Consider the following 20,594-nt stretch of genomic DNA (forward strand, 5'->3'; position numbering starts at 1 on the left):
ATTTGGCGTCTGTTTCTTGCATGACTCCACCGACGACGGCGTGCTTTCAGGTTTATATCGCGCAATATAATCCTCGTTCGCGTGGCTGTTAGTTGTTATAAACTCGTGGTTATTGGATTTCTTATATCCTCGACGACGGTGGCGGAAGTCGCTTTCAGCAAACATTTCTTTCCAACCCTTTGCTAGTCTCCAGAAATGACCGTGAGTCAGGTCCTGTATACTACGAGGACTCTTGATGAAGCAATTGTTCAAAGAGAGGTTATGACGGATTGAATTCTTCCAGCCAGGGCTCGTCACACGATAATACGGAAAAGTTGTCTCTATATAGCGGTAGATATCTTTCAATGTAGCCCTCTGTTTCGCGTATGACCTTATAGCCAAGACGATAAGTGCTACGAAGCTATACGGCGGTCGGTCTATGCATGACAATGTACTGTGAAAGTTGAAATTACTGGTATACGGTGGATTGGCATACATATGCTGTGTGCGTGAGTAAATATCTGCAGCATACATTAAGTTACCTCTTGGATTGTGCATCGTCATCTCGAATGATGTAATTTTTGTGAATTTAAGAATGGCTTGAGTCAGCAAGGTAGACCATATGTCACCTTGAAATCTGCATATTATTCAAAATAACCCAATCAGAGAGCAGGAAAACAAATGGCATTAACCCCTAATTAAAATACAGCACTTAATGGCGATAATCGAACAAATTTACCTATTGTGTTATCCGTAATATAATGTGCTTCGCACTTTCATAAATATCTCACCTGTTACATAATCTATATAAACTGTATTGGGTTATTGTTTTATAGCATGGATGAATGAAATGTAATGTACGTGAAAATTATTGAATATCATTCTTGAAATGAACATAGATCATCCGTAATTTCAATTTGCCAATCAGTAAACGATCACAAGATGGCGCTCCAACAAACAGTCTGCTTAACAGCGCCCTCAAAATAGTAGAATTACATAACCGTCTTAAGCAAGTCAATGACATCTATTCTTCTACCTGAATAATGCATCACCACTGGACTGTTTTAGCAGGCTTTGTAAACACTGAGTAAATAAATAAGTAAGAAACAGCACTTCACAGGATTGCAAGCAATTATCGTTAGATTTATACGTCAGCTGTGATGCCATTTATCCATTTTAATTGAGTCGGGTTAAGCAGGTGTTTAACTCAAATTCGACGTATTTGCAATTTTGCGACCATATAAATGGCGATCGATGTCATTTAAATTAGATGAAACTAAATGCTGGAGATTGGATCGCGAATGGAATTTGCGATTTGCAAATGTTTCGATTCAATTATTCTCCAATTCGTGGATTCAAAACATACTCATTCCACAGGTGAGGCTCGAACTCACAACCTCCGCATTACTCAGTAACAGAGCAGTACTGCCATATAAGTACGGCGCGCTAACCGATTGTGCCACTGGGGAAGATGAAACAAATAATTGAGTGCACTTTCAATAGTATAACCGCATTTTGTTCAATACAACTTGCGTCAGAAATCTCGTGGAATTTTAATATTAGTTCTCTTTATTTAAATTTGACGGTTCATATATAATTGTACGAATATAAGTTAAAAGTAATACATATACAGAACAAATACACTCACACGTAGCTGATATTTAGCAGCACGGTTTATTATTAAAACTTTCTTGAAACTGGTGGGTAATACAAAATGACTCGAATTGAAGATATCTGACTAATTGCATTGAAAGATTGGCCAGGAATGTCACGCGCAGTGTCTTTTGTGACATTACTAACAATACGTCCAACACGTTTAATCCTTTTATTATCCAATACATCACAGTGTCCGGCTTTTCGTTTCGACTGACAACGTAGTATTTTGGCAATACTAAAGTCACTAAACTCATTTCCGTTTACATGTCTTTCTTGTGTTCTCTCGCTATGTGTAATCGAGGAAACGTAATTTGGCGTCTTTTTCTTGCGTGACTCCACCGACGACGGCGTGCTTTCAGGTTTATATCGGGTAATATAATCCTCGTTCGCTTGGCTGTTAGTTGTTATAAACTCGTGGTTATTGGATTTCTTATATCCTCGACGACGGCGGCGGAAGTCGCTTTCAGCAAACATTTCTTTCCAACCCTCTGCTAGTCTCCAGAAATGACCGTGAGTCAGGTCATGTATACTACGAGGACTCTTGATGAAGCAATTGTTCAAAGAGAGGTTATGACGGATTGAATTCTTCCAGCCAGGGCTCGTCACACGATAATACGGAAAAGTTGTCTCTATATAGCGGTAGATATCTTTCAATGTAGCCCTCTGTTCCGCGTATGACCTTATAGCCAAGACGATAAGTGCTACGAAGCTATACGGCGGTCGGTCTATGCATGACAATCTATTGTGAGAGTTGAAATTACTGGTATACGGTGGATTGGCATACATATGCTGTGTGCGTGAGTAAATATTTGCAGCATACATTAAGTTACCTCTTGGATTGTGCATCGTCATCTCGAATGATGTAATTTTTGTGAATTTAAGAATGGCTTGAGTCAACAAGGTAGACCATATGTCACCTTGAAATCTGCATATTATTCAAAATAACCCAATCAGAGAGCAGGAAAACAAATGGCATTAACCCCTAATTAAAATACAGCACTTAATGGCGATAATCGAACAAATTTACCTATTGTGTTATCCGTAATATCATGTGCTTTGCCCTTTCATAAATATCTCACCTGTTACATAATCTATATAAAGTGTATTGGGTTATTGTTTTATAGCATGGATGAATGAAATGTAATGTACGTGAAAATTATTGAATATCATTCTTGAAATGAACATAGATCATCCGCAATTTCAATTTGCCAATCAGTAAACGATCACAAGATGGCGCTCCAACAAACAGTCTGCTTAACAGCGCCCTCAAAATAGTAGAATTATATAACCGTCTTAAGCAAGTCAATGACATCTATTCTTCTACCTGAATAATGCATCACCACTGGACGTTTTTAGCAGGCTTTGTAAACACTGGGTAAATAAATAAGTAAAAAACAGCACTTCACAGGATTGCAAGCAATTATCGTTAGATTTATACGTCAGCTGTGATGCCATTTATCCATTTTAATTGAGTCGGGTTAAGCAGGTGTTTAACTCAAATTCGACGTATTTGCAATTTTGCGACCATATAAATGGCGAGCGATGTCATTTAAATTAGATGAAACTAAATGCTGGTGATTGGATCGCGAATGGAATTTGCGATTTGGAAATGTTTCGATTCAATTATTCTCCAATTCGTGGATTCAAAACATACTCATTCCCCAGGTGAGGCTCGAACTCACAACCTCCGCATTACTCAGTAACAGAGCAGTACTGCCATATAAGTACGGCGCGCTAACCGATTGTGCCACTGGGGAAGATGAAACAAACAATTGAGTGCACTTGCAATAGTATAACCGCATTTTGTTCAATACAACTTGCGTCAGAAATCTCGTGGAATTTTAATATTAGTTCTCTTTATTTAAATTTGACGGTTCATATATAATTGTACGAATATAAGTTAAAAGTAATACATATACAGAACAAATACACTCACACGTAGCTGATATTTAGCAGCACGGTTTATTATTAAAACTTTCTTGAAACTGGTGGGTAATACAAAATGACTCGAATTGAAGATATCTGACTACTTGCATTGAAAGATTGGCCAGGAATGTCACGCGCAGTGTCTTTTGTGACATTACTAACAATACGTCCAACACGTTTAATCCTTTTATTATCCAATACATCACAGTGTCCGGCTTTTCTTTTCGACTGACAACGTAGTATTTTGGCAATACTAAAGTCACTAAACTCATTTCCGTTTACATGTCTTTCTTGTGTTCTCTCGCTATGTGTAATCGAGGAAACGTAATTTGGCGTCTTTTTCTTGCATGACTCCACCGACGACGGCGTGCTTTCAGGTTTATATCGCGCAATATAATCCTCGTTCGCTTGGCTGTTAGTTGTTATAAACTCGTGGTTATTGGATTTCTTATATCCTCGACGACGGCGGCGGAAGTCGCTTTCAGCAAACATTTCTTTCCAACCCTCTGCTAGTCTCCAGAAATGACCGTGAGTCAGGTCATGCATACTACGAGGACTCTTGTTGAAGCAATTGTTCAAAGAGAGGTTATGACGGATTGATTTCTTCCAGCAAGGGCTCTTCTCACGATAATACGGAAAAGTTGTCTCTATATAGCGGTAGATATCTTTCAATGTAGCCCTCTGTTCCACATATGACCTTATAGCCAAGACGATAAGTGCTACGAAGCTATACGGCGGTCGGTCTATGCATGACAATCTATTGTGAGAGTTGAAATTACTGGTATACGGTGGATTGGCATACATATGCTGTGTGCGTGAGTAAATATCTGCAGCATACATTAAGTTACCTCTTGGATTGTGCATCGTCATCTCGAATGATGTAATTTTTGTGAATTTAAGAATGGCTTGAGTCAACAAGGTAGACCATATGTCACCTTGAAATCTGCATATTATTCAAAATAACCCAATCAGAGAGCAGGAAAACAAATGGCATTAACCCCTAATTAAAATACAGCACTTAATGGCGATAATCGAACAAATTTACCTATTGTGTTATCCCTAATATCATGTGCTTTGCACTTTCATAAATATCTCACCTGTTACATAATCTATATAAAGTGTATTGGGTTATTGTTTTATAGCATGGATGAATGAAATGTAATGTACGTGAAAATTATTGAATATCATTCTTGAAATGAACATAGATCATCTGTAATTTCAATTTGCCAATCAGTAAACGATCACAAGATGGCGCTCCAACAAACAGTCTGCTTAACAGCGCCCTCAAAATAGTAGAATTATATAACCGTCTTAAGCAAGTCAATGACATCTATTCTTCTACCTGAATAATGCATCACCACTGGACTGTTTTAGCAGGCTTTGTAAACACTGAGTAAATAAATAAGTAAGAAACAGCACTTCACAGGATTGCAAGCAATTATCGTTAGATTTATACATCAGCTGTGATGCCATTTATCCATTTTAATTGAGTCGGGTTAAGCAGGTGTTTAACTCAAATTCGACGTATTTGCAATTTTGCGACCATATAAATGGCGATCGATGTCATTTAAATTAGATGAAACTAAATGCTGGAGATTGGATCGCGAATGGAATTTGCGATTTGGAAATGTTTCGATTCAATTATTCTCCAATTCGTGGATTCAAAACATACTCATTCCCCAGGTGAGGCTCGAACTCACAACCTCCGCATTACTCAGTAACAGAGCAGTACTGCCATATAAGTACGGCGCGCTAACCGATTGTGCCACTGGGGAAGATGAAACAAACAATTGAGTGCACTTTCAATAGTATAACCGCATTTTGTTCAATACAACTTGCGTCAGAAATCTCGTGGAATTTTAATATTAGTTCTCTTTATTCAAATTTGACGCTTCATATATAATTGTACGAATATAAGTTAAAAGTAATACATATACAGAACAAATCCACTCACACGTAGCTGATATTTAGCAGCACGGTTTATTATTAAAACTTTCTTGAAACTGTGAATAATACAAAATGACTCGAATTGAAGATATCTGACTACTTGCATTGAAAGATTGGCCAGGAATGTCACGCGCAGTGTCTTTTGTGACATTACTAACAATACGTCCAACACGTGTAATCCTTTATTGTCCGATACATCACAGTGGCCGGCTTTTCGTTTCGACTGACAACGTAGTATTTTGGCAATACTAAAGTCACTAAACTGTTTTCCGTTTACATGTCCTTCTTGTGTTCTCTCGCTATGTGTAATCGAGGAAACGTAATTTGGCGTCTGTTTCTTGCATGACTCCACCGACGACGGCGTGCTTTCAGGTTTATATCGCGCAATATAATCCTCGTTCGCGTGGCTGTTAGTTGTTATAAACTCGTGGTTATTGGATTTCTTATATCCTCGACGACGGTGGCGGAAGTCGCTTTCAGCAAACATTTCTTTCCAACCCTTTGCTAGTCTCCAGAAATGACCGTGAGTCAGGTCCTGTATACTACGAGGACTCTTGATGAAGCAATTGTTCAAAGAGAGGTTATGACGGATTGAATTCTTCCAGCCAGGGCTCGTCACACGATAATACGGAAAAGTTGTCTCTATATAGCGGTAGATATCTTTCAATGTAGCCCTCTGTTTCGCGTATGACCTTATAGCCAAGACGATAAGTGCTACGAAGCTATACGGCGGTCGGTCTATGCATGACAATGTACTGTGAGAGTTGAAAATACTGGTATACGGTGGATTGGCATACATATGCTGCGTGCGTGAGTAAATATCTGCAGCATACATTAAGTTACCTCTTGGAGTGTGCATCGTCATCTCGAATGATGTATTTCTTGTGAATTTAAGAATGGTTTGAATCAACAAGGTAGACCATAAGTCACCTTGAAATCTGCATATTATTCAAAATAACCCAATCAGAGAGCAGGAAAACAAATGCCATTAACCCCTAATTAAAATACGGCACTTAATGGCGATAATCGAACAAATTCACCTATTGTGTTATCCGTAATATCATGTGCTTCGCACTTTCATAAATATCTCACCTGTTACATAATCTATATAAAGTGTGTTGGGTTATTGTTTTATAGAATGGATAAATGAAATGTAATGTACGTGAAAATTATTGAATATCATTCTTGAAATGAACATAGATCATCCGTATTTTCAATTTGCCAATCAGTAAACGATCACAAGATAGCGCCCAAACAGTCTGCTAAACAGCGCCCTCAAAATCGTAAAACTATATAACCGTCTTGAGCAAGTCAATGACATTTATTCTTCTGCCTAAATAGTGCATTACCACTTGACGATTTTAGCAGGCTTGGTAAACACTGGGTAAATAAAGTAAAAAAAAAACAGCACTTCATAGGATTGCATGCAATTATAGTTAGATATATACGTCAGCTGTGATGCAATTTATCCATTTTAATTGAGTCGGGTTAAGCAGGTCTTTTAACTCAAATTCGACGTATTTTGCGACCATATAAATGGCGATCGATGTCATTTAAATTAGATGAAACTAAATGCTGGAGATTGGATCGCGAATGGAATTTGCGATTTGGAAATGTTTCGATTCAATTATTCTCCAATTCATGGATTCAAAACATACTCATTCCCCAGATGAGGCTCGAACTCACAACCTCCGCATTACTCAGTAACAGAGCAGTACTGCCATATAAGTACGGCGCGCTAACCGATTGTGCCACTGGGGAAGATGAATCAAACAATTGAGTGCACTTTCAATAGTATAACCGCATTTTGTTCAATACAACTTGCGTCAGAAATCTCGTGGAATTTTAATATTAGTTCTCTTTATTTAAATTTTACGGTTTATATATAATTGTACGAATATAAGTTAAAAGTAATACATATACAGAACAAATCCACTCACACGTAGCTGATATTTAGCAGCACGGTTTATTATTAAAACTTTCTTGAAACTGTGGATAATACAAAATGACTCGAATTGAAGATATCTGACTACTTGCATTGAAAGATTGGCCAGGAATGTCACGCGCAGTGTCTTTTGTGACATTACTAACAATACGTCCAACACGTTTAATCCTTTATTGTCCGATACATCACAGTGGCCGGCTTTTCGTTTCGACTGACAACGTAGTATTTTGGCAATACTAAAGTCACTAAACTGTTTTCCGTTTACATGTCCTTCTTGTGTTCTCTCGCTATGTGTAATCGAGGAAACGTAATTTGGCGTCTGTTTCTTGCATGACTCCACCGACGACGGCGTGCTTTCAGGTTTATATCGCGCAATATAATCCTCGTTCGCGTGGCTGTTAGTTGTTATAAACTCGTGGTTATTGGATTTCTTATATCCTCGACGACGGTGGCGGAAGTCGCTTTCAGCAAACATTTCTTTCCAACCCTTTGCTATTCTCCAGAAATGACCGTGAGTCAGGTCCTGTATACTACGAGGACTCTTGATGAAGCAATTGTTCAAAGAGAGGTTATGACGGATTGAATTCTTCCAGCCAGGGCTCGTCACACGATAATACGGAAAAGTTGTCTCTATATAGCGGTAGATATCTTTCAATGTAGCCCTCTGTTTCGCGTATGACCTTATAGCCAAGACGATAAGTGCTACGAAGCTATACGGCGGTCGGTCTATGCCTGACAATGTACTGTGAGAGTTGAAAATACTGGTATACGGTGGATTGGCATACATATGCTGCGTGCGTGCGTGAGTAAATATCTGCAGCATACATTAAGTTACCTCTTGGAGTGTGCATCGTCATCTCGAATGATGTACTTCTTGTGAATTTAAGAATGGTTTGAATCAACAATGTAGACCATAAGTCACCTTGAAATCTGCATATTATTCAAAATAACCCAATCAGAGAGCAGGAAAACAAATGCCATTAACCCCTAATTAAAATACGGCACTTAATGGCGATAATCGAACAAATTCACCTATTGTGTTATCCATAATATCATGTGCTTCGCACTTTCATAAATATCTCACCTGTTACATAATCTATATAAAGTGTATTGGGTTATTGTTTTATAGAATGGATAAATGAAATGTAATGTACGTGAAAATTATTGAATATCATTCTTGAAATGAACATAGATCATCCGTATTTTCAATTTGCCAATCAGTAAACGATCACAAGATAGCGCCCAAACAGTCTGCTAAACAGCGCCCTCAAAATCGTAAAACTATATAACCGTCTTGAGCAAGTCAATGACATTTATTCTTCTGCCTAAATAGTGCATTACCACTTGACGATTTTAGCAGGCTTGGTAAACACTGGGTAAATAAAGTAAAAAAAAAAACAGCACTTCATAGGATTGCATGCAATTATAGTTAGATATATACGTCAGCTGTGATGCAATTTATCCATTTTAATTGAGTCGGGTTAAGCAGGTCTTTTAACTCAAATTCGACGTATTTTGCGACCATATAAATGGCGATCGATATCATTTAAATTAGATGAAACTAAATGCTGGAGATTGGATCGCGAATGGAATTTGCGATTTGGAAATGTTTCGATTCAATTATTCTCCAATTCATGGATTCAAAACATACTCATTCCCCAGATGAGGCTCGAACTCACAACCTCCGCATTACTCAGTAACAGTGCAGTACTGCCATATAAGTACTGCCATATAAGTACGGCGCGCTAACCGATTGTGCCACTGGGGAAGATAAAAACAACCAATTGAGTGCACTTTCAATAGGATAACCGCATTTTGTTCAATACAACTTGCGTCAGAAATATCGTGGAATTTTAATATTAGTTCTCTTTATTTTGAATTTGACGGTTCATATATAATTGTACGAATATAAGTTAAAAGTAATACATATACAGAACAAATCCACTCACACGTAGCTGATATTTAGCAGCACGGTGTATTATTAAAACTTTCTTGAAACTGGTGGATAATACAAAATGACTCGAATTGAAGATATCTGACTACTTGCATTGAAAGATTGGCCAGGAATGTCACGCGCAGTGTCTTTTTTGACATTACTAACAATACGTCCAACACGTTTAATCCTTTATTGTCCGATACATCACAGTGGCCGGCTTTTCGTTTCGACTGACAACGTAGTATTTTGGCAATACTAAAGTCACTAAACTGTTTTCCGTTTACATGTCTTTCTTGTGTTCTCTCGCTATGTGTAATCGAGGAAACGTAATTTGGCGTCTTTTTCTTGCATGACTCCACCGACGACGGCGTGCTTTCAGGTTTATATCGCGCAATATAATCCTCGTTCGCGTGGCTGTTAGTTGTTATAAACTCGTGGTTATTGGATTTCTTATATCCTCGACGACGGCGGCGGAAGTCGCTTTCAGCAAACATTTCTTTCCAACCCTCTGCTAGTCTCCAGAAATGACCGTGAGTCAGGTCATGTATACTACGAGGACTCTTGATGAAGCAATTGTTCAAAGAGAGGTTATGACGGATTGAATTCTTCCAGCCAGGGCTCGTCACACGATAATACGGAAAAGTTGTCTCTATATAGCGGTAGATATCTTTCAATGTAGCCCTCTGTTTCGCGTATGACCTTATAGCCAAGACGATAAGTGCTACGAAGCTATACGGCGGTCGGTCTATGCATGACAATGTACTGTGAGAGTTGAAAATACTGGTATACGGTGGATTGGCATACATATGCTGCGTGCGTGAGTAAATATCTGCAGCATACATTAAGTTACCTCTTGGAGTGTGCATCGTCATCTCGAATGATGTATTTCTTGTGAATTTAAGAATGGTTTGAATCAACAAGGTAGACCATAAGTCACCTTGAAATCTGCATATTATTCAAAATAACCCAATCAGAGAGCAGGAAAACAAATGCCATTAACCCCTAATTAAAATACGGCACTTAATGGCGATAATCGAACAAATTCACCTATTGTGTTATCCGTAATATCATGTGCTTCGCACTTTCATAAATATCTCACCTGTTACATAATCTATATAAAGTGTGTTGGGTTATTGTTTTATAGAATGGATAAATGAAATGTAATGTACGTGAAAATTATTGAATATCATTCTTGAAATGAACATAGATCATCCGTATTTTCAATTTGCCAATCAGTAAACGATCACAAGATAGCGCCCAAACAGTCTGCTAAACAGCGCCCTCAAAATCGTAAAACTATATAACCGTCTTGAGCAAGTCAATGACATTTATTCTTCTGCCTAAATAGTGCATTACCACTTGACGATTTTAGCAGGCTTGGTAAACACTGGGTAAATAAAGTAAAAAAAAAACAGCACTTCATAGGATTGCATGCAATTATAGTTAGATATATACGTCAGCTGTGATGCAATTTATCCATTTTAATTGAGTCGGGTTAAGCAGGTCTTTTAACTCAAATTCGACGTATTTTGCGACCATATAAATGGCGATCGATGTCATTTAAATTAGATGAAACTAAATGCTGGAGATTGGATCGCGAATGGAATTTGCGATTTGGAAATGTTTCGATTCAATTATTCTCCAATTCATGGATTCAAAACATACTCATTCCCCAGATGAGGCTCGAACTCACAACCTCCGCATTACTCAGTAACAGAGCAGTACTGCCATATAAGTACGGCGCGCTAACCGATTGTGCCACTGGGGAAGATGAATCAAACAATTGAGTGCACTTTCAATAGTATAACCGCATTTTGTTCAATACAACTTGCGTCAGAAATCTCGTGGAATTTTAATATTAGTTCTCTTTATTTAAATTTTACGGTTTATATATAATTGTACGAATATAAGTTAAAAGTAATACATATACAGAACAAATCCACTCACACGTAGCTGATATTTAGCAGCACGGTTTATTATTAAAACTTTCTTGAAACTGTGGATAATACAAAATGACTCGAATTGAAGATATCTGACTACTTGCATTGAAAGATTGGCCAGGAATGTCACGCGCAGTGTCTTTTGTGACATTACTAACAATACGTCCAACACGTTTAATCCTTTATTGTCCGATACATCACAGTGGCCGGCTTTTCGTTTCGACTGACAACGTAGTATTTTGGCAATACTAAAGTCACTAAACTGTTTTCCGTTTACATGTCCTTCTTGTGTTCTCTCGCTATGTGTAATCGAGGAAACGTAATTTGGCGTCTGTTTCTTGCATGACTCCACCGACGACGGCGTGCTTTCAGGTTTATATCGCGCAATATAATCCTCGTTCGCGTGGCTGTTAGTTGTTATAAACTCGTGGTTATTGGATTTCTTATATCCTCGACGACGGTGGCGGAAGTCGCTTTCAGCAAACATTTCTTTCCAACCCTTTGCTATTCTCCAGAAATGACCGTGAGTCAGGTCCTGTATACTACGAGGACTCTTGATGAAGCAATTGTTCAAAGAGAGGTTATGACGGATTGAATTCTTCCAGCCAGGGCTCGTCACACGATAATACGGAAAAGTTGTCTCTATATAGCGGTAGATATCTTTCAATGTAGCCCTCTGTTTCGCGTATGACCTTATAGCCAAGACGATAAGTGCTACGAAGCTATACGGCGGTCGGTCTATGCCTGACAATGTACTGTGAGAGTTGAAAATACTGGTATACGGTGGATTGGCATACATATGCTGCGTGCGTGCGTGAGTAAATATCTGCAGCATACATTAAGTTACCTCTTGGAGTGTGCATCGTCATCTCGAATGATGTACTTCTTGTGAATTTAAGAATGGTTTGAATCAACAATGTAGACCATAAGTCACCTTGAAATCTGCATATTATTCAAAATAACCCAATCAGAGAGCAGGAAAACAAATGCCATTAACCCCTAATTAAAATACGGCACTTAATGGCGATAATCGAACAAATTCACCTATTGTGTTATCCATAATATCATGTGCTTCGCACTTTCATAAATATCTCACCTGTTACATAATCTATATAAAGTGTATTGGGTTATTGTTTTATAGAATGGATAAATGAAATGTAATGTACGTGAAAATTATTGAATATCATTCTTGAAATGAACATAGATCATCCGTATTTTCAATTTGCCAATCAGTAAACGATCACAAGATAGCGCCCAAACAGTCTGCTAAACAGCGCCCTCAAAATCGTAAAACTATATAACCGTCTTGAGCAAGTCAATGACATTTATTCTTCTGCCTAAATAGTGCATTACCACTTGACGATTTTAGCAGGCTTGGTAAACACTGGGTAAATAAAGTAAAAAAAAAAACAGCACTTCATAGGATTGCATGCAATTATAGTTAGATATATACGTCAGCTGTGATGCAATTTATCCATTTTAATTGAGTCGGGTTAAGCAGGTCTTTTAACTCAAATTCGACGTATTTTGCGACCATATAAATGGCGATCGATATCATTTAAATTAGATGAAACTAAATGCTGGAGATTGGATCGCGAATGGAATTTGCGATTTGGAAATGTTTCGATTCAATTATTCTCCAATTCATGGATTCAAAACATACTCATTCCCCAGATGAGGCTCGAACTCACAACCTCCGCATTACTCAGTAACAGTGCAGTACTGCCATATAAGTACTGCCATATAAGTACGGCGCGCTAACCGATTGTGCCACTGGGGAAGATAAAAACAACCAATTGAGTGCACTTTCAATAGGATAACCGCATTTTGTTCAATACAACTTGCGTCAGAAATATCGTGGAATTTTAATATTAGTTCTCTTTATTTTGAATTTGACGGTTCATATATAATTGTACGAATATAAGTTAAAAGTAATACATATACAGAACAAATCCACTCACACGTAGCTGATATTTAGCAGCACGGTGTATTATTAAAACTTTCTTGAAACTGGTGGATAATACAAAATGACTCGAATTGAAGATATCTGACTACTTGCATTGAAAGATTGGCCAGGAATGTCACGCGCAGTGTCTTTTTTGACATTACTAACAATACGTCCAACACGTTTAATCCTTTATTGTCCGATACATCACAGTGGCCGGCTTTTCGTTTCGACTGACAACGTAGTATTTTGGCAATACTAAAGTCACTAAACTGTTTTCCGTTTACATGTCTTTCTTGTGTTCTCTCGCTATGTGTAATCGAGGAAACGTAATTTGGCGTCTTTTTCTTGCATGACTCCACCGACGACGGCGTGCTTTCAGGTTTATATCGCGCAATATAATCCTCGTTCGCGTGGCTGTTAGTTGTTATAAACTCGTGGTTATTGGATTTCTTATATCCTCGACGACGGCGGCGGAAGTCGCTTTCAGCAAACATTTCTTTCCAACCCTCTGCTAGTCTCCAGAAATGACCGTGAGTCAGGTCATGTATACTACGAGGACTCTTGATGAAGCAATTGTTCAAAGAGAGGTTATGACGGATTGAATTCTTCCAGCCAGGGCTCGTCACACGATAATACGGAAAAGTTGTCTCTATATAGCGGTAGATATCTTTCAATGTAGCCCTCTGTTTCGCGTATGACCTTATAGCCAAGACGATAAGTGCTACGAAGCTATACGGCGGTCGGTCTATGCCTGACAATGTACTGTGAGAGTTGAAAATACTGGTATACGGTGGATTGGCATACATATGCTGCGTGCGTGCGTGAGTAAATATCTGCAGCATACATTAAGTTACCTCTTGGAGTGTGCATCGTCATCTCGAATGATGTACTTCTTGTGAATTTAAGAATGGTTTGAATCAACAATGTAGACCATAAGTCACCTTGAAATCTGCATATTATTCAAAATAACCCAATCAGAGAGCAGGAAAACAAATGCCATTAACCCCTAATTAAAATACGGCACTTAATGGCGATAATCGAACAAATTCACCTATTGTGTTATCCATAATATCATGTGCTTCGCACTTTCATAAATATCTCACCTGTTACATAATCTATATAAAGTGTATTGGGTTATTGTTTTATAGAATGGATAAATGAAATGTAATGTACGTGAAAATTATTGAATATCATTCTTGAAATGAACATAGATCATCCGTATTTTCAATTTGCCAATCAGTAAACGATCACAAGATAGCGCCCAAACAGTCTGCTAAACAGCGCCCTCAAAATCGTAAAACTATATAACCGTCTTGAGCAAGTCAATGACATTTATTCTTCTGCCTAAATAGTGCATTACCACTTGACGATTTTAGCAGGCTTGGTAAACACTGGGTAAATAAAGTAAAAAAAAAACAGCACTTCATAGGATTGCATGCAATTATAGTTAGATATATACGTCAGCTGTGATGCAATTTATCCATTTTAATTGAGTCGGGTTAAGCAGGTCTTTTAACTCAAATTCGACGTATTTTGCGACCATATAAATGGCGATCGATATCATTTAAATTAGATGAAACTAAATGCTGGAGATTGGATCGCGAATGGAATTTGCGATTTGGAAATGTTTCGATTCAATTATTCTCCAATTCATGGATTCAAAACATACTCATTCCCCAGATGAGGCTCGAACTCACAACCTCCGCATTACTCAGTAACAGTGCAGTACTGCCATATAAGTACTGCCATATAAGTACGGCGCGCTAACCGATTGTGCCACTGGGGAAGATAAAAACAACCAATTGAGTGCACTTTCAATAGGATAACCGCATTTTGTTCAATACAACTTGCGTCAGAAATATCGTGGAATTTTAATATTAGTTCTCTTTATTTTGAATTTGACGGTTCATATATAATTGTACGAATATAAGTTAAAAGTAATACATATACAGAACAAATCCACTCACACGTAGCTGATATTTAGCAGCACGGTGTATTATTAAAACTTTCTTGAAACTGGTGGATAATACAAAATGACTCGAATTGAAGATATCTGACTACTTGCATTGAAAGATTGGCCAGGAATGTCACGCGCAGTGTCTTTTTTGACATTACTAACAATACGTCCAACACGTTTAATCCTTTATTGTCCGATACATCACAGTGGCCGGCTTTTCGTTTCGACTGACAACGTAGTATTTTGGCAATACTAAAGTCACTAAACTGTTTTCCGTTTACATGTCTTTCTTGTGTTCTCTCGCTATGTGTAATCGAGGAAACGTAATTTGGCGTCTTTTTCTTGCATGACTCCACCGACGACGGCGTGCTTTCAGGTTTATATCGCGCAATATAATCCTCGTTCGCGTGGCTGTTAGTTGTTATAAACTCGTGGTTATTGGATTTCTTATATCCTCGACGACGGCGGCGGAAGTCGCTTTCAGCAAACATTTCTTTCCAACCCTCTGCTAGTCTCCAGAAATGACCGTGAGTCAGGTCATGTATACTACGAGGACTCTTGATGAAGCAATTGTTCAAAGAGAGGTTATGACGGATTGAATTCTTCCAGCCAGGGCTCGTCACACGATAATACGGAAAAGTTGTCTCTATATAGCGGTAGATATCTTTCAATGTAGCCCTCTGTTTCGCGTATGACCTTATAGCCAAGACGATAAGTGCTACGAAGCTATACGGCGGTCGGTCTATGCCTGACAATGTACTGTGAGAGTTGAAAATACTGGTATACGGTGGATTGGCATACATATGCTGCGTGCGTGCGTGAGTAAATATCTGCAGCATACATTAAGTTACCTCTTGGAGTGTGCATCGTCATCTCGAATGATGTACTTCTTGTGAATTTAAGAATGGTTTGAATCAACAATGTAGACCATAAGTCACCTTGAAATCTGCATATTATTCAAAATAACCCAATCAGAGAGCAGGAAAACAAATGCCATTAACCCCTAATTAAAATACGGCACTTAATGGCGATAATCGAACAAATTCACCTATTGTGTTATCCATAATATCATGTGCTTCGCACTTTCATAAATATCTCACCTGTTACATAATCTATATAAAGTGTATTGGGTTATTGTTTTATAGAATGGATAAATGAAATGTAATGTACGTGAAAATTATTGAATATCATTCTTGAAATGAACATAGATCATCCGTATTTTCAATTTGCCAATCAGTAAACGATCACAAGATAGCGCCCAAACAGTCTGCTAAACAGCGCCCTCAAAATCGTAAAACTATATAACCGTCTTGAGCAAGTCAATGACATTTATTCTTCTGCCTAAATAGTGCATTACCACTTGACGATTTTAGCAGGCTTGGTAAACACTGGGTAAATAAAGTAAAAAAAAAAACAGCACTTCATAGGATTGCATGCAATTATAGTTAGATATATACGTCAGCTGTGATGCAATTTATCCATTTTAATTGAGTCGGGTTAAGCAGGTCTTTTAACTCAAATTCGACGTATTTTGCGACCATATAAATGGCGATCGATATCATTTAAATTAGATGAAACTAAATGCTGGAGATTGGATCGCGAATGGAATTTGCGATTTGGAAATGTTTCGATTCAATTATTCTCCAATTCATGGATTCAAAACATACTCATTCCCCAGATGAGGCTCGAACTCACAACCTCCGCATTACTCAGTAACAGTGCAGTACTGCCATATAAGTACTGCCATATAAGTACGGCGCGCTAACCGATTGTGCCACTGGGGAAGATAAAAACAACCAATTGAGTGCACTTTCAATAGGATAACCGCATTTTGTTCAATACAACTTGCGTCAGAAATATCGTGGAATTTTAATATTAGTTCTCTTTATTTTGAATTTGACGGTTCATATATAATTGTACGAATATAAGTTAAAAGTAATACATATACAGAACAAATCCACTCACACGTAGCTGATATTTAGCAGCACGGTGTATTATTAAAACTTTCTTGAAACTGGTGGATAATACAAAATGACTCGAATTGAAGATATCTGACTACTTGCATTGAAAGATTGGCCAGGAATGTCACGCGCAGTGTCTTTTTTGACATTACTAACAATACGTCCAACACGTTTAATCCTTTATTGTCCGATACATCACAGTGGCCGGCTTTTCGTTTCGACTGACAACGTAGTATTTTGGCAATACTAAAGTCACTAAACTGTTTTCCGTTTACATGTCTTTCTTGTGTTCTCTCGCTATGTGTAATCGAGGAAACGTAATTTGGCGTCTTTTTCTTGCATGACTCCACCGACGACGGCGTGCTTTCAGGTTTATATCGCGCAATATAATCCTCGTTCGCGTGGCTGTTAGTTGTTATAAACTCGTGGTTATTGGATTTCTTATATCCTCGACGACGGCGGCGGAAGTCGCTTTCAGCAAACATTTCTTTCCAACCCTCTGCTAGTCTCCAGAAATGACCGTGAGTCAGGTCATGTATACTACGAGGACTCTTGATGAAACAATTGTTCAAAGAGAGGTTATGACGGATTGAATTCTTCCAGCCAGGGCTCGTCACACGATAATACGGAAAAGTTGTCTCTATATAGCGGTAGATATCTTTCAATGTAGCCCTCTGTTTCGCGTATGACCTTATAGCCAAGACGATAAGTGCTACGAAGCTATACGGCGGTCGGTCTATGCATGACAATGTACTGTGAGAGTTGAAAATACTGGTATACGGTGGATTGGCATACATATGCTGCGTGCGTGAGTATACATCTGCAGCATACATTAAGTTACCTCTTGGAGTGTGCATCGTCATCTCGAATGATGTATTTTTTGTGAATTTAAGAATGGTTTGAATCAACAAGGTAGACCATAAGTCACCTTGAAATCTGCATATTATTCAAAATAACCCAATCAGAGAGCAGGAAAACAAATGGCATTAACCCCTAATTAAAATACAGCACTTAATGGTGATAATGGAACAAATTTACCTATTGTGTTATCCGTAATATCATGTGCTTCGCACTTTCATAAATATCTCACCTGTTACATAATCTATATAAAGTGTATTGCGTTATTGTTTTATAGCATGGATGAATGAAATGTAATGTACGTGAAAATTATTGAATATCATTCTTGAAATGAACATAGATCATCCGTAATTTCAATTTGCCATTCAGTAAACGATCACAAGATGGCGCTCCAACAAACAGTCTGCTTAACAGCGCCCTCAAAATAGTAGAATTATGTAACCGTCTTAAGCAAGTCAATGACATCTATTCTTCTACCTGAATAATGCATCACCTCTGGACGTTTTTAGCAGGCTTTGTAAACACTGGGTAAATAAATAAGTAAAAAACAGCACTTCACAGGATTGCAAGCAACTATCGTTAGATTTATACGTCAGCTGTGATGCCATTTATCCATTTTAATTGAGTCGGGTTAAGCAGGTGTTTAACTCAAATTCGACGTATTTGCAATTTTGCGACCATATAAATGGCGATCGATGTCATTTAAATTAGATGAAACTAAATGCTGGAGATTGGATCGCGAATGGAATTTGCGATTTGGAAATGTTTCGATTCAATTATTCTCCAATTCGTGGATTCAAAACATACTTATTCCCCAGGTGAGGCTCGAACTCACAACCTCCGCATTACTCAGTAACAGAGCAGTACTGCCATATAAGTACGGCGCGCTAACCGATTGTGCCACTGGGGAAGATGAATCAAACAATTTAGTGCACTTTCAATAGTATAACCGCATTTTGTTCAATACAACTTGCGTCAGAAATCTCGTGGAATTTTAATATTAGTTCTCTTTATTTAAATTTTACGGTTTATATATAATTGTACGAATATAAGTTAAAAGTAAAACATATACAGAACAAATGCACTCATACGTAGCTGATATTTAGCAGCACGGTTTATTATTAAAACTTTCTTGAAACTGGTGGGTAATACAAAATGACTCGAATTGAAGATATCTGACTACTTGCATTGAAAGATTGGCCAGGAATGTCACGCGCACTGTCTTGTGTGGCATTACTAACAATACGTCCAACACGTTTAATCCTTTTATTATCCAATACATCACAGTGGCCGGCTTTTCGTTTCGACTGACAACGTAGTATTTTGGCAATACTAAAGTCACTAAACTGTTTTCCGTTTACATGTCCTTCTTGTGTTCTCTCGCTATGTGTAATCGAGGAAACGTAATTTGGCGTCTGTTTCTTGCATGGCTCCACCGACGACGGCGTGCTTTCAGGTTTATATCGGGTAATATAATCCTCGTTCGCTTGGCTGTTAGTTGTTATAAACTCGTGGTTATTGGATTTCTTATATCCTCGACGACGGCGGCGGAAGTCGCTTTCAGCAAACATTTCTTTCCAACCCTCTGCTAGTCTCCAGAAATGACCGTGAGTCAGGTCATGTATACTACGAGGACTCTTGATGAAGCAATTGTTCAAAGAGAGGTTATGACGGATTGAATTCTTCCAGCCAGGGCTCGTCACACGATAATACGGAAAAGTTGTCTCTATATAGCGGTAGATATCTTTCAATGTAGCCCTCTGTTTCGCGTATGACCTTATAGCCAAGACGATAAGTGCTACGAAGCTATACGGCGGTCGGTCTATGCATGACAATGTACTGTGAGAGTTGAAAATACTGGTATACGGTGGATTGGCATACATATGCTGCGTGCGTGAGTATACATCTGCAGCATACATTAAGTTACCTCTTGGAGTGTGCATCGTCATCTCGAATGATGTATTTTTTGTGAATTTAAGAATGGTTTGAATCAACAAGGTAGACCATAAGTCACCTTGAAATCTGCATATTATTCAAAATAACCCAATCAGAGAGCAGGAAAACAAATGCCATTAACCCCTAATTAAAATACAGCACTTAATGGCGATAATCGAACAAATTCACCTATTGTGTTATCCGTAATATCATGTGCTTAGCACTTTCATAAATATCTCACCTGTTACATAATCTATATGAAGTGTATTGGGTTATTGTTTTATAGAATGGATAAATGAAATGTAATGTACGTAAAAATTATTGAATATCATTCTTGAAATGAACATAGATCATCCGTATTTTCAATTTGCCAATCAGTAAACGATCACAAGATAGCGCCCAAATAAACCGTCTGCTAAACAGCGCCCTCAAAATCGTAAAACTATATAACCGTCTTGAGCAAGTCAATGACATTTATTCTTCTGCCTAAATAGTGCATTACCACTTGACGATTTTAGCAGACTTGGTAAACACTGGGTAATTAAAGTAAAAAAAAACAGCACTTCATAGGATTGCATGCAATTATAGTTAGATATATACGTCAGC

The 20,594-nt window shown here is 38.1% G+C and overlaps 10 non-coding genes across 10 annotated transcripts; all 10 read right to left on the minus strand.

The window, feature by feature from the left end:
• Positions 1-1,348: 1,348 nt before the first annotated feature.
• Positions 1,349-1,448, minus strand: TRNAI-UAU (transfer RNA isoleucine (anticodon UAU)). The gene is made up of 2 exons: positions 1,411-1,448; positions 1,349-1,384 (listed from the first exon to the last, which is right to left on the minus strand). It is a non-coding gene; the product is annotated as a tRNA-Ile (tRNA).
• Positions 1,449-3,292: 1,844 nt separating this feature from the next.
• Positions 3,293-3,392, minus strand: TRNAI-UAU (transfer RNA isoleucine (anticodon UAU)). Its single transcript has 2 exons — positions 3,355-3,392; positions 3,293-3,328 (listed from the first exon to the last, which is right to left on the minus strand). It is a non-coding gene; the product is annotated as a tRNA-Ile (tRNA).
• A 1,844-nt stretch (positions 3,393-5,236) lies between these two features.
• On the minus strand, positions 5,237-5,336 carry TRNAI-UAU (transfer RNA isoleucine (anticodon UAU)). The gene is made up of 2 exons: positions 5,299-5,336; positions 5,237-5,272 (listed from the first exon to the last, which is right to left on the minus strand). It is a non-coding gene; the product is annotated as a tRNA-Ile (tRNA).
• Positions 5,337-7,169: 1,833 nt separating this feature from the next.
• On the minus strand, positions 7,170-7,269 carry TRNAI-UAU (transfer RNA isoleucine (anticodon UAU)). The gene is made up of 2 exons: positions 7,232-7,269; positions 7,170-7,205 (listed from the first exon to the last, which is right to left on the minus strand). It is a non-coding gene; the product is annotated as a tRNA-Ile (tRNA).
• A 1,838-nt stretch (positions 7,270-9,107) lies between these two features.
• On the minus strand, positions 9,108-9,221 carry TRNAI-UAU (transfer RNA isoleucine (anticodon UAU)). The gene is made up of 2 exons: positions 9,184-9,221; positions 9,108-9,143 (listed from the first exon to the last, which is right to left on the minus strand). It is a non-coding gene; the product is annotated as a tRNA-Ile (tRNA).
• Positions 9,222-11,057: 1,836 nt separating this feature from the next.
• TRNAI-UAU (transfer RNA isoleucine (anticodon UAU)) lies at positions 11,058-11,157 on the minus strand. Its single transcript has 2 exons — positions 11,120-11,157; positions 11,058-11,093 (listed from the first exon to the last, which is right to left on the minus strand). It is a non-coding gene; the product is annotated as a tRNA-Ile (tRNA).
• Positions 11,158-12,995: 1,838 nt separating this feature from the next.
• TRNAI-UAU (transfer RNA isoleucine (anticodon UAU)) lies at positions 12,996-13,109 on the minus strand. The gene is made up of 2 exons: positions 13,072-13,109; positions 12,996-13,031 (listed from the first exon to the last, which is right to left on the minus strand). It is a non-coding gene; the product is annotated as a tRNA-Ile (tRNA).
• A 1,840-nt stretch (positions 13,110-14,949) lies between these two features.
• TRNAI-UAU (transfer RNA isoleucine (anticodon UAU)) lies at positions 14,950-15,063 on the minus strand. Its single transcript has 2 exons — positions 15,026-15,063; positions 14,950-14,985 (listed from the first exon to the last, which is right to left on the minus strand). It is a non-coding gene; the product is annotated as a tRNA-Ile (tRNA).
• Positions 15,064-16,904: 1,841 nt separating this feature from the next.
• TRNAI-UAU (transfer RNA isoleucine (anticodon UAU)) lies at positions 16,905-17,018 on the minus strand. Its single transcript has 2 exons — positions 16,981-17,018; positions 16,905-16,940 (listed from the first exon to the last, which is right to left on the minus strand). It is a non-coding gene; the product is annotated as a tRNA-Ile (tRNA).
• Positions 17,019-18,863: 1,845 nt separating this feature from the next.
• TRNAI-UAU (transfer RNA isoleucine (anticodon UAU)) lies at positions 18,864-18,963 on the minus strand. Its single transcript has 2 exons — positions 18,926-18,963; positions 18,864-18,899 (listed from the first exon to the last, which is right to left on the minus strand). It is a non-coding gene; the product is annotated as a tRNA-Ile (tRNA).
• Positions 18,964-20,594: the final 1,631 nt, after the last annotated feature.

Source organism: Saccoglossus kowalevskii, chromosome 4 (genome assembly GCF_978046115.1).
Source record: "Saccoglossus kowalevskii chromosome 4, keSacKowa6.1, whole genome shotgun sequence".
NCBI classification, from domain to species: Eukaryota; Metazoa; Hemichordata; class Enteropneusta; family Harrimaniidae; genus Saccoglossus; species Saccoglossus kowalevskii.